This window comes from Macadamia integrifolia, chromosome 1 (assembly GCF_013358625.1).
Source record: "Macadamia integrifolia cultivar HAES 741 chromosome 1, SCU_Mint_v3, whole genome shotgun sequence".
NCBI classification, from domain to species: Eukaryota; Viridiplantae; Streptophyta; class Magnoliopsida; order Proteales; family Proteaceae; genus Macadamia; species Macadamia integrifolia.
This window is the reverse complement of record NC_056557.1, coordinates 4,261,500-4,279,152: the sequence shown is the minus strand read 5'-3', so window position 1 is coordinate 4,279,152 and position 17,653 is coordinate 4,261,500. Positions and strand designations below refer to the sequence as shown.

At 40.0% G+C, this 17,653-nt stretch overlaps 1 long non-coding RNA gene across 1 annotated transcript; it reads left to right on the top strand.

Moving 5' to 3' along the window:
* Positions 1-3,092: 3,092 nt before the first annotated feature.
* LOC122077420 lies at positions 3,093-9,063 on the top strand. Its single transcript, XR_006139790.1, has 3 exons — positions 3,093-3,205; positions 8,689-8,839; positions 8,958-9,063. It is a non-coding gene; the product is annotated as an uncharacterized LOC122077420 (long non-coding RNA).
* Positions 9,064-17,653: the final 8,590 nt, after the last annotated feature.

Sequence of the window (17,653 nt, the reverse complement as noted above, 5' to 3'; positions counted from 1 at the left end):
GTCACTGCCATTATATTTTGTTGTTATTGTAAAAAAGAATTGGAAGCTTATTTGCATTTGTTTGTATCTTGTGAGTTTTCTAAGCACATTTTGGCTGCTAGACCTTTAGGCCTTAGATCTAAATATCTTCTTGAAATAACCTAAAGGGGTGAATAGGTTAATGTTGTGGCAAGAAAGCGTCCTAGACAATCTGTGGAACCTGCATGGAGGAGAAAACACAAGAGAGTAAGCGCAGGGCAGCTCCGATGGGGGACTCTCTGATGTCTAAGTTAGATCTCTCTGCAAATAGAAATTCCAGTAAGAATGGAAAAATGTCGATCCCCTGAAAGGGTGGCTTACTTGGGTATTTATAGCTGAGGAATGGCAATAACGAAGAGAGTCCCAATATGGTAAGATTCTTGGCGGTAGCAAGAGTCCGTATATAGTGGAAGGCCAAAAAGTCCCATATTGATAGCTACTCATCCAATCCTACTTGGGAGCAATTTATTGAGGTTTTCTATGGAAACTACTTCCTAGAGAGTGTGAGGGACATAAAGGAGGCACAGTTCATGGCTCTAACTCAAGGGCCAAGACTTGTTCTCGAATATCAGTAGAAGTTTGAAGAGCTTTATTATTTTGTACTAGAGCATATGAAATCCGATGGAGTCAAAGCCAAGAAGTTTAAAAAGGGTCTGAGGACGGGGATTGGTGCCTTATTGGTGTCACGCCACTTGCACAACTATGTACAAATGGTTCAAAAAGCCAAGTCTATAGAAGACAAGCAGAAAGATAATTATCAAGATCAGGTAGCAAGGAGAGCAAACACACTATTTGGTGGTAGAGTTTTCACCAGGATAATTAAAGGACCCTACACTAATTCGGCTGCACCCAGTTTAGCAAAATAAAAGTTGGCTCGACATCACAGCAACCTAGGATGGGTACCTCAGCAACTGGGTTCACCTCAGTGCTTTCTATGTAATCAACTTGGGCATATGGCCAAGTATTGCTCTCAAACAATGTTAGGAGACTCAAATGTGAAGCCCTCAGCATCAACATCTGGTTGTCCAGTTTAGATACAACAAGGTATTGGAGCACAAGGAGGCATATTCGTAGTGACAGTGAAAGGGGTTGTGGCTATATTTGAGGTGATCACAGGTAGTTGTATTGTTGGATTTTGTGCATCACATTTTCTTGTATATCCACTCCATAAAGTTAAAGAGTTTGACACATAAGTTGGTAGTCAGTACCCTACCAATAGAGGTATATGAATCATGTCTCTTCTACATACTTGGACGGGGCATGATAACTCAATTGATCAAGTTAGACAAGAAAGAGTTTGATGATTGTGTTGGACATGGAGTGGTTACATGCCTACAGAGCTTCTGTGTGATATGTGGACTTACTTTTCAAGAAAGTAAGGTGAAGAAGGCTAAAAAGGTAGTGATGTCGACACCTTAGATGAAGAAGATGCTAGATAAGGCGGCTTACAAAGTATACTTGAACTTCACAATGAACCTAAACATGGAGGCTACCCCATGTATGTAAAAACTTTGAGAAATAAGGGTAGAGTGGTGTCAGTGTCGGCATATGGTATTTTAGACCAACACTTACTAAATGGCAGTCCAAGTAATAATAGACAAGTGATGAGAAATGAGTCATGAAAATGGGCAAGTAGGAGGAGTTCATCCACAGTTATCGCTAATTAAGAATGTTAGTAGCGACCTCGGCTGTAAGTACCAGATAGCAGATGAAGTAGTAAGGGTGCTCTCCTCATAGGGATATTAAGAGTGGCATGGTTATCCAGATAAATCAATAATCAACTATTTACAACTTAGGGTAGCCTATCCTTGTGCCTATGGAAACACACAAATATATAGCGTTGGCATGTGTAACCCTAAAAATTGTCAATGTCATCCTTGACCTTGGCATTGTTACTGGCCAAACTCAGATTCAAAAATGTTAAGTAATGCATGTACAGTGTTACTTGTATGTTAAGTAATAAAAAACCCAAAGCTATCTAGGAAGGAGATATCTACTCGTCTTGTGCCAATGACTGAATTTTTTAAGATGAGGGTGGTGTAAGTTGACCAGGCATGACATGCCAACGTATTACTTTATCAACATTTCTCTGGTTAGCATTCGTAATTACATTATCTTTGGGACAATGTACAAAAAGCATTAGGGACATGTCTAAATGTCCTCTCTGATACAGTGTGCCTTACTTTTTTCATTATTTTTAACCCTGTGTCGGACTGTGACATCAGTTGTTATTCTATTAGTTGGGAAGTTGTTAACTGGTCAATAACCAAAGTTGGTAGATAGCCCTACACACAAGTACAGATCTGGAAATATTACCTAAGTGGGGACATTACATGATGCCTCTCGCATTTTCAAGTTGCTGAGTATGTCATTCCATGAGTATAATGCTCGACATGCTCTGGAACTGTGAGCAGTAGCTCAGTGAGATCCTCAATCGAGTTTGATTAATTCAATCTTGAGGACAATTTTTTTGTAAAGAGGGGGGGAATGTGATATTGCGTGTCCAGACACAACTGCTTGCCTTAGGTGCCATGTCATAGTAGTGCACTGAGGATAGCTGGGCTGGTTGCCTGGCAAAGGGAATGTATATAGAGGCAAGATTAACCTAATTTGCCATGTATAGTAAGCTAGGTATGAAGGTGAAATGGGCCTACTTTGTGGTCCCAAAGTCACACACACAACTAACCATAGAACCTAGAGCTGATGACTGCTTGGTGGGCATATTGTAGGCCACCGGTAGGTCACCTGTGTTACCACCGGCCAGCTGGTGCTCACCTATCGGTGGTGTTGTACTGTAGAAATTACATTATTTGGTTGAGGGCCCCACTTCCTTACAGGCATGGACCAACCGGTCCTATAGGCTGATAGGGCATCTTTTACTGGTCTTATAGCACTTGACATGCAAAGCATTAGGTGGGCCAACAAAGTAGTACACGAGATTAATTCAATTTAAATTTAAAAGCCCTAAACCAAATATGCCTTATTAGAGTTTCTTAAACCACTATAAAAGGGGTTCTTCTCTCATTTTTCATTCATTTCCTATTCTGAAATTCAGTGGAGAAGAAGAGGAGAAAAACAGAAGAAGAGGAGGAAGAGAAGAATGAAAGGGAAAGAGAAGATGGTGAATGTGCGGAGGCTGTTGTCCATGGTTTCTACACTAGGTACTGCTGTTGTACCTGCGATTCAGGTGAAAGTATCATCTCTGATTTGTTCAATTCAATAGACTATATGTGTGCAATCAACCAAGTTTTTGCAAGCATGCATCCAACAGTAATTGAGAATCTTGGATTGCATGCATGGAACTTGTTGTAGTTCAGCTTCTGGGATAGCATGAGTATAATTTACATGCCAAGATGAGTAATTTAACTCTGGTTTACTCTCAATTCAATAGAGTAAATGTATGATCAGCCAAGTTCCTAGCCATGCAACCACCCAGAACTAGGAACCTTGGATTGCATGCCTAGGAATTGGGCTAATTCAACTGGAGAGACTATATGAATTCACTGTGCATGTTGTATTTTGTCCACTAGGTAGGGTACAGGTGTGAATCATTCTCTTTAGTCACCCAAAAATTGGGTTAAAGCTCTACATGCATGGGATTCTCATCCCAGAGCTAAAAATTTAAGCAATAGAACCTAAAGAGGTGTTGGAGGTTTGTTGTACATATAATTTAAGTAGTGTACATACCTGTAATTCACCCTTGCAGCCACCTACAAGCTGGGTTTGGCTCTACATGTTGGGGAATTGGTTCCCAGAGCTGAAATGGGAGAAATAGAGTGGGTTCAGAGACCCGAACCTATCTCTGGAACTACATAAATTTGGGGATTCTCACCTACATGGCTGGGGATATGAAATTGAAGTTGAGAGTGGCGTGTTCACATGCTCAAATGATCAAATGACCCATCAATTTGGAAATTCAGTAGAATAGAAGCCAAAATTGGGAATATTTCTTGAATTCTCTCTCTAAGCCCTATATAATTTAATAATTTAAACCTAATTGGGGTGAAATAGAGTGCAACCATGGTTTTAAGGTTGCTTAATGCCAAATGAGTGACTGTTCAAGTTGGGGAACTCAAGTCAGCAGACTTCTTACCTGTATATTGCTGAATTTCAACTAGGCAAGCATGTATGAGTATGATTTCTCAATTCCCCTCTATAATCCTTAATTGGATTCATCAATTGGAATTCAATTTGGATTGAGGTAAAGGCATCCTGACACTCCGTTATCCAGAGAAAGTCCTTCACGGATTGTAAGTTTTTCAGCACTTTGAAGAAGGGCAAACATTTGTCACCTACACGAGAGACAAACCAGTTATGTTCTGCAACCTGGCCAGTGAGTTGTTGAACTTCACGAGATCCTTGGTGGGGTCATATCTTGGATCTCTTGGATGTTGCTCGGGTTTGCTTCTATTCCCCTCTTTAAGACCATGAATCGAAGGAATTTTCTTTAGGTGACTCCGAATGCGCATTTTGAGGAGTTTGGTTTCATCTGATTTTTCGGTAGCACCTCGATTGCCTCATATGGATCAGCGACATGCTGATCAAATTCTTACTTTTGACAGCATGTTGTCTATGTATACCTCCATGCTTCTCCGGATCTATTGCTTGAACATGCCATTCACATACTTTGAGCGCCTGCATTCTTAAGACCGAATGGCATTGCCTTATAGTAGTAGTTGCCCCATTTAGTTAGGAAGGCTATCTTCTTCTTGTCGTCCTCCTTCATCTCTATCTGGTAGTATCTAAAAGGCATCCATGAAGGTCAGCTCTGGCCTACCGTGGCATCGATCAATTGACTGATCCTTGGGAGTGGGTAGTAGTCTATGGGGCAACTTTGTTTAAGTCGGTTTAGTCGATACAGATCCGTCATTTTTCAGTTTAACTTCGAGACCATGACAATGTTGGCAAGCCAAGTTGGGAATTGTACTTCGTTGATCAGGTTCGAGGCCTTCAACTTCTCCACCTCTTCATAGATAATTTTTGGCCGCTTGAGAGAAAAGTTTCTTCTTTTTTGCTTGATTGGCTTATGCCCTTGTTCGATATTGAGGTCATGTTCTGCAACGGTCCTGGGGATACCAGGCATGCCTTGCATTGATCAAGTAAAGACATCTGCATTGCTTCTAAGGAAGCTAATTGTTTCTTGGGCCTATTCCTGGCTCAGTAAGCGATGAGATAAATCATGCAATCTGACTCTCCTTCAAATAATGGTACTTATACTAGTTCCTCCACTGGTTCCCCCACCCCACTGCAGGTGGGATTCGTCCCAGACGTCTCCAATTTCAATGCCACACACTAGGGATGAACTGGTGCCTTTCTTTTCTTTGATGAAGTTGGTGTAGCATTGTCACGAGTCTTTTTTACTCAAACGTCACTCTGCCCCTTGCTTCGTAGGTAACATAACTTTGAGGTGCGTGGTAGAGGATATAGCCCCTAGGTCATTCAATGCCAGTCGGCCCAAGATAGCATTATAGGCTGACGCCATCTTAACGACCATGGAATTAATGAGTGTAAATACCGAATGGGGCCTATCTCTAATGGTTACGGGTAGTTCGATGTGACCCTCTATGTATGCCGCAGTTCCTAAGAAATCATATAAAGGTCCTATGGTGGGCTTGAGCTTGTCGTCTCCCAGGCCAAGTTTCTTTTATTCGTCATAAGACAAAACGTCGATGGAGGAGCCTAAGTCGATCAGAACTCTATAGAATAGGCAATTAGCAACCACCAATTGGACCACAATGGCGTCATATGAGGCCAATTCAAGCTTTAAAAGTCTTCGTCCGAGAATGTGATTATCAGATCTTTCTGAGCGACTTTGATTGGTTCCTCTGCGACATAAAAAAAACAAGTGTGTTGCTTGGCTTTTCTTACCAACTCGTATCCTGGACCACTTAAGATGGCGTGTATGGTGGGACCGATTGACGTATTGGAGTACTCAGGTCTTCAGTAGCTCGGTTGCCTTTTATCTGTCTTTTCTTCCTTTTGTGAGTTGTTCTATTGTCGACTGGATTCTCCTGGTTCTTTTTGGCTCAGTCGATTAACTTAAGGGCTCTTGAGGTATTCCTTGAGATTCCTTGCTTTAATTAATTCCTCCAGCTCTTTCTTCGGTTCCTAACAGTCATCCATGTAATGCCATATGTCTTTGAGCAAGTGGAAATAACTTTTTAGGTCACGCTCCTCAGGTTTTGATAGCATGGGGTGAGGCTAGCGAATGATCTTTTCATCCTTGATCTCGAGCAACACCTTAGATGGTCTTCAGTCCAGCTAAGCTAGTGACGAGTTTTCAGGGCTTGTGGCTCTCACTCATCTTCCTTGGGGCACGCAATTTCTCTTTTTTTCTCCTGAAATGGCTAAGCCATCTCCTTGCGTGCTGTCAGATTCTTGTCTAATTCCACGTATTTTTGACATCTTCTTAGAAGTTCGGAGAAATTCTCTGGGTAATTTTTTTAATAAGGATTTGATCAGCATTTTATGGCATACTCCTTATTAAAGTGCACTAAAGGCAGTTCCATATTCTAGGTCCTGAAAGCCGACGGTCGCTTCTATGAAGCAGGAAATGTAGTCGTAGAACGATTCGTCCCGACACTTCCTGATGCCGACTAGGCTATGTGTGGTTCACCTGTGGTTCATCTATAGTTAATACACAAGTAAGTTAGGGTTTGGGTGTAACATCCATGGTTAAATCCATCATCGTCTCTACCTTATGCACTTGAGTCCAAGCCACTATAGCTCTCGCTCATAATGCTGATCTCTTCAAACCTACAAATAGGGATGTGGCACTCGGCCTCTATCAAAAGAAGAAATTCCTAAAGAAATAAATTACTTACTTATGAGTGAGTCGAGGTGATCACGAGAGGAGTAGAGTTTGAAGGACATGCTGAGCTACTTCAAAGAATGACCGACCAACACAACAAAAGCTGAGTGGAGTCGAGGAGCATAGTGAATGAGGAACTTTGAGCAAATGAAGAAAAGCTAGCCAAGGAAACTTTTAGCTATTTATAGAGTTAGAATATTGATCGATCATCAATGACTGATATCTAATGAAATGAACGACTGAGATTAGTAGTCGATTGGTGTTCCGATGTGGAATGAAAGCCTTGGAGCTGCACGTCGAGATTTGCGGTGTTTTCATGAAATGACCGTTCCTACAACGGATTGACTAGTCCATTAAATGTTCAACCACTATGTCAACGGATGTTCTTAGTACAAACCTGAAGATCAAAGCAAACCTACAATCCCGTTCTCTGGTACTCCTATAGGCCGAGCTAGACCTGAAGGAGTGGAGGGCGATTATGAACCAAATTGTGACATCCAATGGTGGTGACACGTGTCAAGATCTCTTGAGAACAACTTCCTTTTGAGCATGTCCATGTGTACTCCAGATGAATGATCCCGAAGGTCACCCATACCCACACACCTTATGGCCAACACAGACCTCTCAGATCACCCATAGGCAGATTGACATCTCGGATCGCCATAGCCAGACTGACCTAGACTGCAGTGCTCATAACCAATTGACCTTGATGATCGGCCTCAATAGAACATGATCTGAATAGGTCTCACACCGATCTAACCTCAACTTGCTCACCAATAAGATCCCGAGATCCACGGTTTGCTAGCTCAGCAGATCATATAAAAATCCATCCCAATATGGACTCTTAACAAATAGAAAGTATTCTTCTTGATGAGGCAAAACATGTCACTTTCCTCAGCACGGCTAAAGCATGTACCCTACCTCGGCCTCCATCAGGCCGTGCTACTGCCTCGGCATCTATCATGCCGTGCTACTACCTCGGCCTCCATCATGCCGTGCTACTACCTCGGCCTCCATCATGCCGTGCTACTACCTCGGCCTCCATCAGGACGTGCTGTTACCTCGGCCTCCATCAGGCCGTGCTGTTACCTCGGCCTCCATCATGCCGTGCTCTACCTCGGCATCCATCACGTCGCACTGTTACCTCGGCATCCATCGGGTCGTGCTGTTACCTCGGCCTCCATCTGGCCGAGCTACCACCTCGGCCCGACGTCAACAAGAAGGATTCCAGAAACGTGTTTTCGTCCACCCCTACATTCAAGGAACGTAATCCCTATTCCGGAGGATAGGACTCTATCCACTACACGTCATCATGATGTCACACGGTTGGTCTTTCCTAGTTTAGAGGAGAATATTTCAGGAATATTCTCAGAAACACAAAGCCACCCCCCTTGAGGACTCCACGCCTCAATAGGACTCTTCACAATCGTCTCCCACTTGCCCTCCATCAGCAGCCTATAAATACCAAGGTAAGTCTCCATCACAAAGGATCGATTACTCACTTCTCAGACTGTAAGAGCTCTCTTGAGCATCTGTTGTGGAAAGGTCTAACTTAGGCATCGGAGAGTCCCCCATCGGGTTAGCCCGGCTCTCCTTGTCATCTCTTCTGTGCAGGTCGGCCAAAGCACCAGGAACTGCAGGAGAGATAGTCCAGTCAAATTTTTCCGCATCACTTCTTAATAAAATGCTAACAGGGGGATCCCCTTCCTGAATGAAGCTACCTACTAGGAGAGTTAGAGCAGTAGAAATATCTTTCTATCTTCAGTAGGGCCTTCTAGCTGTATCAGGAGTGGAATGTGAACGAACTTTCAAAGTGGTGCATGAATAAGTGATTTGCTCCCTCCTCTTGCTACTCACAGTTCAAATACGAAGGAACGAAGATTTCACTACTCAAGCACGCAATAATACCTCTAAAAAGAGAGAAATAGACATGGGGAGTGCAAAAGAAGATTGGACTCTCTGCAACAACCTCATGATTAGCCTATAAATACATAGGCGCATGACTTTGAGGTAAATTTTAAGATTCTTCTACCATTATTATTTACTATTAAGAGATCTGATTTAGGCATCAAAGAGTTCTCTACTGGAATAGCTTGACCCTCTCACTCGTGCTTGCTCTTCTATGCAGGTCTATCGTGGAAGAGTACTGGATGATTTCTTACCACAACAAAACATTGTTTCCAAAGATATAAAATTCAAAAATGTGGTATTACACTTAGTATATTAAGGCTCTCTTTGGCATAGTTTATGTTTATGTTTATTACCTATTTACTAATAATCAATTATAATAATAGATTATGGACTATAAACAATAATCAGTTTGGTTACTACTAGATATAATAGATTATATTCTACCCAAAAAAGAAAATAAAGATATAATAGATTATATAATAAAATATAGTTTGGTATGCAGAATGTAGAATACATTGTGTAACATTGTTCATTCTCAGTTGTAGGCCAGGGATATTCAGTTAAAGCCTAAAATTGACTAAAGCTAACCCAATTCCAGCTAATCTAGACTTATCAATCCATAAGATTTCTAGGGGGGGGGGGGGGAGAGAGAGTCATTGGATGTTTAAATTTTTTATTTTTTTTTATTTTTTTTAAAGGTTGGATGTTCTTAACTAGGTCTCACCAAAGGATTGGACTCTATTTGAAGGGTTGTTTTACAAAAATATGCAGATTGATCCTTTTACCCTCAATTTTAAGCCATTAAAACATGTGCTCATTAATGGTCTAGCACATAAACAACAATAATCGCTTTATCCTAATAAATCATAAACACCTCTCTGCTTATTTCTAAATTTACTGGTATATTGATCTATTTTAATGAGAAATAAGAGTCATAAATCATACCAAATCATACCAAAAGCCTCTATTTTTGTTTATCTGTCAGTAAATATAAATTTAAATTATATAAAAAATAATTTAACTCTCTTTGGTATGATTTCTATTTGTATTTATTAACTATTTTTTAGAAATTATTTGTGACAATAAATTATGGATCAAAAATAGTATTCGTTTGGCTACTATTTATAAAATAGATTATATAATGAGAAAATAGGTATCAGCTTTGAGCTTCGAGTGAAAGAGATGATAAGATTTGTGGTTTTTTATTGAAAAAGTATAAAACATACTGAAATTACATATTTACCTTTGATTTTGAATAGTTTAGAACACATGCTTTAAGGTAGTGCAAAAATTAACATAAATGATTTGCCTGCCACAAATCATAAATACCTTGAGAGTAATTTATGATTTATAATTTATTTTAATTTATTATATATAAAAATAAGTGCTATAAATTATGTCAAACATTTATAAAAATAAAAATAAATCAAATAAATACATATATAAATCAAACCAAAAAGAACCTAGAGAGATAAATAATTGAAGTTCCAACCAATACGTATTAAAAAACCAGAAAGTAAAGCATCACACTGAGAGTTACGTTATAAGTCTCGATCTCTTGGAATCACAAGACACATGGATAACGTCAGCCCAAATTTTCTTTTCTTTTCTTTTTTTTCGGGTCAGATCTCAGAAGAGGCACGTAATCACGCTAATTACATGTCTGGGTGGGAGAGAGAGAGAGAGAGAGAGTAATTAACTCATACATATATTTCCAGGCCCCTTCTCCAACATGTTGCATATCCCTAGGCCCTTCTCTCCAACATGTTGCCCATTTCTTAATTTTTCTGATTATTCCAAATTTTTTTATTAATCAGCAGCCAATTATCATCCTTCTATGTGGTTGATATATTGAGTGAAGTGAAGGGACCAATCAAATGGTGGATTCTAGCTAACTTCCTTATCTAATTAATATATGTAAGAGAGCATTTTGAGAAAACAATTTCCTCTCTCATCTTAGAATATCATTATGAAAACAACGACTACCTTTCTCTTGTTGGTAATTTAATAACAGAGTCCACTTATACAAGCACTGGGAACTATTAATTAATTAATCAAATGTTCATGTTAACTAAATACCCTTAATTTCAGCATTTGATGGGGGAGGGGATGGGGGTACTTGAGAGTACTTCCCATGTGGCATGTGACATGTGGCATGTGGCATGTGTCATGTGGAGCTGTGGAGACATAGGTTACTCCTCTATCTAAGACTAGGTTAGTTGAATACAGTTATAACTATAGACCAAGTTCATTTCCTTGTTTATATGAAGCAATTGACCTAAGAAGAAAATCATGAGCATGTCTTGATGCCTAATTATAAATTTGTTTGCTAATTTGGCGTGTTTCACAAGTCAATTAGTTTTGAGTAATTCAAAATAGATTGGTTTAGTATTTCGAAATCTATATACGTACGAAGCTATATTGTACCTTTGTACTCCAAACAAGCAAGAGATCGAGGCTCCAATATCTACTCTAACTGCGTTGTGTAGAATTTCATGTAAATTAGGGCAATATCTTATGATTAACCACCTACGTCTTTAATAATCTATCTAAAGTCTTTTTTCTAGCTCTCATGTGATGTGCTTAACAAGTTTCTTTTTCAACCCTAGGCATGATTTAAGATACTGGAATCAGTCTTGGGATTGGAAAGGGCTCATACCGGATTCAGTTTCATTCTGGACCGGCCCATAGTGGATAAAAAAATTTCTAAGTGTCATTAAAAAACTGATTTTCTATCTTATTACCCTTCACCTGTACTAATCTAACATTACAATTGTTCAATCTCACATTCACTCACACAAGAAGTAGACACAAGCACACACACATAGAGACTTAGAAATACATGGTTCGGTCTTCCCAGAGAAGGAAGCCTAATCCATGGGGAAATTCCTCTTCTCAACTTAACTTGTTTGAGGAGGACTCTTTATCCTTAAATAGAGCTTTGTACAATGGTTGAGATAAGAATAAATCGGGAGGGCAGCAATGTGTANTGACTTAGGGAACTTTTCTAATTTTTCCGATAAATCAGCCATGAGAACAAAAAAAGAGAAGAAGAAGGAGACTTAACTGAGATCAGACGAAGCACTGGATCGTAGTAGGTTCACTTCACTCTTCTGGTCACAAATCATAAACCAGGATGATCTTGCTCTGATACCATGTTCAATCTCACATTCACTCACACAAGAAGTAGACACAAGCACACACACATAGAGACTTAGAAATACATGGTTCGGTCTTCCCAGAGAAGGACGCCTAATCCATGGGGAAATTCCTCTTCTCAACTTTTTTTTGTGTGAGGAAGACTCTTTATCCTTAAATAGAGCTTTGTACAATGGTTGAGATAAGAATAAATTGGGAGGGCAGCAATGTGTACAGTTTGTATCTCTCCAAATACGGCTATCACAAGTAAGTGCCTGATTCTCTACTATATTGGGAGGATTCCCTTCAATATGGAGAAGATTGGGTGCACTGGTTTGATTTCTTTCTCCATGAATCATACCAATATGATTCCCTACTATATTGAGAGAGATCCCTTCAATATTGGGAAGATTTGGTGCAACGGCTTGATCTCCTTCTCCATGAATCACGCCAACACTCCCCCTCCAAGTTGGGGCGAAGATGTCTTCTGAGGTCAACTTGGATAACATGTCTTGAAATAATCCACCAGATAGAGCTTTGGTGAACATATCTGCGTGCTGATTTTTACTTGAAATGTATGGAGTCTCGATTATCTTAGCTTGAATCTTTTCCCGCACAAAATGACAATCAACTTCTATGTGCTTTGTTCTTTCATGAAAGACTGGGTTGGAAGCGATGTGTATGGCCGCTTGATTATCACAGAATAACTTCATAGGTTTTTGAGCACCGTCTAGACCAAGCTCTTGAATTAAAAGACGTAACCAAATCAGTTCACTAGCGGTGGATGCCATTGCTCTATATTCGGCTTCAGCACTTGAGCGAGCTACCACAGTCTGCTTTTTACTTTTCCAAGTAACAAGATTGCCTCCAACAAATGTACAAAAACCAGTGGTCGATCTTCTATCCATAGGACACCCTGCCCAGTCTGCATCAGCATACCCAATAATTTCAGTATGTCCATTTTCTTTCATCCATATTCCTCTGCCAGGACATGATTTCAAATATCGTAAGATGCCATCAAAAAGATCCATATGTCCCTCAGTGGGAGAGTGCATAAATTGACTTGCATAGCTCACAGCATATGTAATATCAGGCCTGGTAATAGTTAGGTAAATTAACCAACCTACAAGCCTTTGAAAACGACCACTATCAGAGAGAGGGGTATCTTTGTTGTCAAATTTGCTATTGTAATTCATGGGAGAGTTAACCGGTTTAGCTCCAAGTTTTCCGGTTTCTTTTAGAAGATCTAAGGTATACTTCCTTTGAGACATAAATAGCCCCTTACTTGATCGGGCAATTTCAATGCCAAGGAAGTATCTAAGTCTTGCCAAATCCTTAATGTCAAATTTCTTATTTAAATACTGCTTGAGTTGGGCTATTCCTTGAAGGTTGCTGCCAGTGATGACAATGTCATCGACGTACACAAGAACAACAACAGTTCCTTTGTCATTCCTCTTAACAAATAAGGAGGAGTCAGATTCACCCTTTTTAAAACCATTAGTTATGAGAGCTGAGCTTAGTTTCCCATACCAGGCACGAGGGGACTGCTTAAGGCCATAGATGGCTTTGTTAAGCTTACAAGCCAATCCTTCTTGATTCTCAAGAGCATGACCTAGAGGAATATCCATGTAAACTTCTTCTTCTAGGTCACCTTGTAAGAACGCATTTTTAACGTCCATTTGGAAAAGAGGCCAACCATAATTAACAGCGACAGACATTAGAACACGAACGGTGTTCATTTTGACTACAGGAGCAAATGTTTCCGTGTAGTCAATCCCATAGGTTTGGGTATATCCTTTGGCGACCAACCTCGCCTTGTATCTCTCTACAGTTCCATCACTTTTATGTTTGATTTTATATACCCATCGACACCCTACAGAGCGCTTTCCCTTGGGAAGATGAACAATGTTCCAAGTATGATTTTTATCAAGAGCTTTGAGCTCCTCATCCATAGCCATGACCCATGCAGGTGAGGTTTTAGCTTCAACAAAGCTACTAGGTTCCTTGTGAGCATCAACTTTAGTTAGAAATGCTCTAAATTCGGGTGCTATATTATCATAGCAAAGGGACGCTTGTATTGGGTAATTGGCGGTATGATAGGTAGCAAAATCTTGCAGTCTAACAGATGGCCTTAGCATCCGAGTGGATCTTCGAACAGGAGCCATAGATGCTGGAGAGGTAGTTACTTCTTCCTCGGTTTCCATAGTGCCTTGATTAGTAGGTGCAATAATTTCATGTGTTGCATCCCTTGGAGGAGTATCGGGTTGTTCTATTGCAACTGGCACAGGAGCAAATTCCACATCTAATTGGCTGTAGTCGTAATCACCATTCTCCCCCTGAATTTGATCCCTGTCAGGAAAAAACATAGTGGTTTCATCAAACTGAACATCACGAGAGATGAACACTTTTTGGGTGGTGGGATCAAAACATTTATATCCCTTCTTAAGAGAAGAGTATCCCAAAAAAATGCATTTGCGAGCACGATGATCCAATTTCCCACCATTTTGAGAATGTACATAGCATATACTACCAAAAATTCGAAGATGAGAAATGTCAATCTGCCGGCCTAGAAGAACTTCCATAGGAGATTTAAAATTGAGAACTGTGCTAGGAAGCCTGTTAATCAGATAACAACTTGTAACTACTGCATCAGACCAGTAATTATTTGGAGCATTGGCATGGAACAAGAGAGCCCGGGTAACCTCAAGCAAATGGCGATTTTTTCTTTCAGCTATGCCATTTTGCTGAGGGGTTCCAACACAAGAGGTTTGGTGAATAATACCTTGGTCTTTAAGGAAAGCCTCAAATGGTCCATTGGTATACTCTGTTCCATTATCAGTGCGAAGCACTTGAATGTGAGTATCATATTGTGTGTGCACCATATGATAAAATTCTTTAAAAACATGGAAGACTTCACTTTTAGAAGTAAGCAGATATAACCATGTTGTCCGGGTTTTATCCTCAATAAATGTGACAAAGTATTTAAACCCGTCACGAGAATCCACTGGAGCCCTCCCCCATACATCCGAATGAACTAAACCAAACAACTTATCAGAAATGATAGAACTATGAAAGAAAGGCAATCTACTTTGCTTTGAATAATGACATATGTCACAATTATTGGAATTAAGGGAAAGGGAAGAATTCAAGGAGTGTAAAACACGGTCGGATGGATGACCCAATCTCCAATGCCAGAGTCTTGCCGTGGTTTCTTTATTTTGTCTTGCCACAAGAGCTGTTCCAGGAAAATCAAGAATATATAACCCATTTTGACAGCGACCTTCACCAATCTTCTTCTTTGATACTCTGTCCTGAAAGGTCACCTTTTGGGAAGAAAATATTACATCACAGTTCAAGTCTTTAGTCAATCTGCTCACAGACAAAAGATTAGAAGATAGTGCAGGCACAAGCAATCCATCACTTAATGTAGAGAATACATTAATCTTACCCAAGCCCTGAACTGGAACGTGGGTTCCATTGGCCACAGTAATGGGAGAGTATCCATGGTTATTACTTATGTGGGATAAAGCATGTGAGGTACAACACATATGATGTGTGGCCCCTGAATCAACTATAAAGAAATCTTTAGATTTTGCATTGAAGGTAAGAACATTACCAGAGTTTGAAGGGGTAGAACCAACATGTGTTGTAGCTGATCCATTACTTGTCTTAAGGAAGGTCTGTAACTGCAGAGCCAACTGTCCAAGTAGTTCTGGTGACACAGCATGAGATGCCATATTGGCTTCAACTTCCCCTTTGGCTTCAAGATTTTTCTCTTTATTGGGACGGAGGTGAGGATTAAGGACCCAACACCGATCCTTCGTATGACCATCTCGAGCACAATGCTCACAATGGTAACGAGATCCTCCTTTCTTACCACCACGCCCTCCTTTCTTTCCTTGAGAAAATCCAAGGTTAGCAGAATTTTCAGAAAAATCTGCTCCAGTTTTAGGACTGTAGTTCATAACACGACGCCGTGTTTCTTCACGTTGAATGATGGAGCAAACGGATGCGAATGAGGGTAGAGTGCTAGTCATCAAAATTTGCCTTTTTAAGTCTTCATATTCAGATCGAAGGCTAGCTAAAAGTTGGAAAATATGGTCTTGTTCCTCACGTTTGGTGTACACATCGACAGTAGCTGCAAGAGGACGATATTGTCTCAACTCGTCCCACTTGCGTTTGAGATTACCGAGATGATCGGTAAAAGATTGTTCAGGAGCTTGTTCCATTTTGGAAATATCTTGTTGCAATTCAAAAACTTGAGAAGCATTCTCGACATGACCATACATCTCCTTCAAGGAATCCTATAATATTTTTGACGTTTCAGAGTACGCAAAAATTTCATATACTTGGGGTTCCATGGAGTTAAAAATCCAACTCATAACGAGATTATCACTGACTTCCCATTCAGCAAATTTTGGGTCAGAGGGATCAGGCGATGTAATCTTGCCATTAACATAGCCAAGTTTTGACCGGCCAATAAGGGCTATTGTTACAGCCCGAGCCCAAGGCAAATAATTTCGACCATTAAGGGTAATGGAAGTGAGCCGATTATTGGTCTCAGTTGGAGCTTTAGTACCGTCAACTGACTTAGGGAACTTTTCTGATTTTTTCGATAAATCAGCCATGAGAACAAAAAACGAAAAGAAGAAGGAGACTTAACTGAGATCAGACGAAGCACTGGATCGTAGCAGGTTCACTTCACTCTTCTGGTCACAAATCATAAACCAGGATGATCCTGCTCTGATACCATGTTCAATCTCACATTCACTCACACAAGAAGTAGACACAAGCACACACACATAGAGACTTAGAAATACATGGTTCGGTCTTCCCAGAGAAGGAAGCCTAATCCATGGGGAAATTCCTCTTCTCAACTTAACTTGTTTGAGGAGGACTCTTTATCCTTAAATAGAGCTTTGTACAATGGTTGAGATAAGAATAAATCGGGAGGGCAGCAATGTGTATAGTTTGTATCTCTCCAAATACGGCTATCACAAGTAAGTGCCTGATTCTCTACTATATTGGGAGGATTCCCTTCAATATGGAGAAGATTGGGTGCACTGGTTTGATTTCTTTCTCCATGAATCATACCAATATGATTCCCTACTATATTGAGAGAGATCCCTTCAATATTGGGAAGATTTGGTGCAACGGCTTGATCTCCTTCTCCATGAATCACGCCAACATTACAAGATGGCATCAGGATTAGCTTAACATTTGAAAAAATAATTTGATTCCAATGTATCCATATAAAGTAAAAAAGTAATGACAAAAGCCCCCGAATGTCCAGGGAAAAAGATGATCCTTATTGAAAATTTGAGTATCATTTAAGGATTCAGTTCGTAACACCAGATCCCCTACCAGCCCAAAGCCTATTAAAAAAATGACGAGAAAAATTAAATAAATGCCAGAAAGTTTCTCTTTGTATTGATTACAGAAGACACATTTGTCATCCCATTGACCCCAAGCAGTCAATCTTGACTTATAAAGCAACCCACCAAGTAACATACTCCACATGAAAATCTAAAAGTTTGGATGAATTCTATCTTCCGAAAAAATTCCCACCATTTCCCACAATTTGAAGACCCCTGAGTTGTTCTCATTTAAGTTCATCATCAGACAGCAAATGTGAACACTGCGGCATCCTTTCCAAACAGTCTGTTTAATTTGGTACATTCAATATGTACATCTTATTCACCCATTTGGATGAAATACTGGATTATTTTTCCATGTAATTCACTATATACAATAACATGATCATCTCCCAGTTTT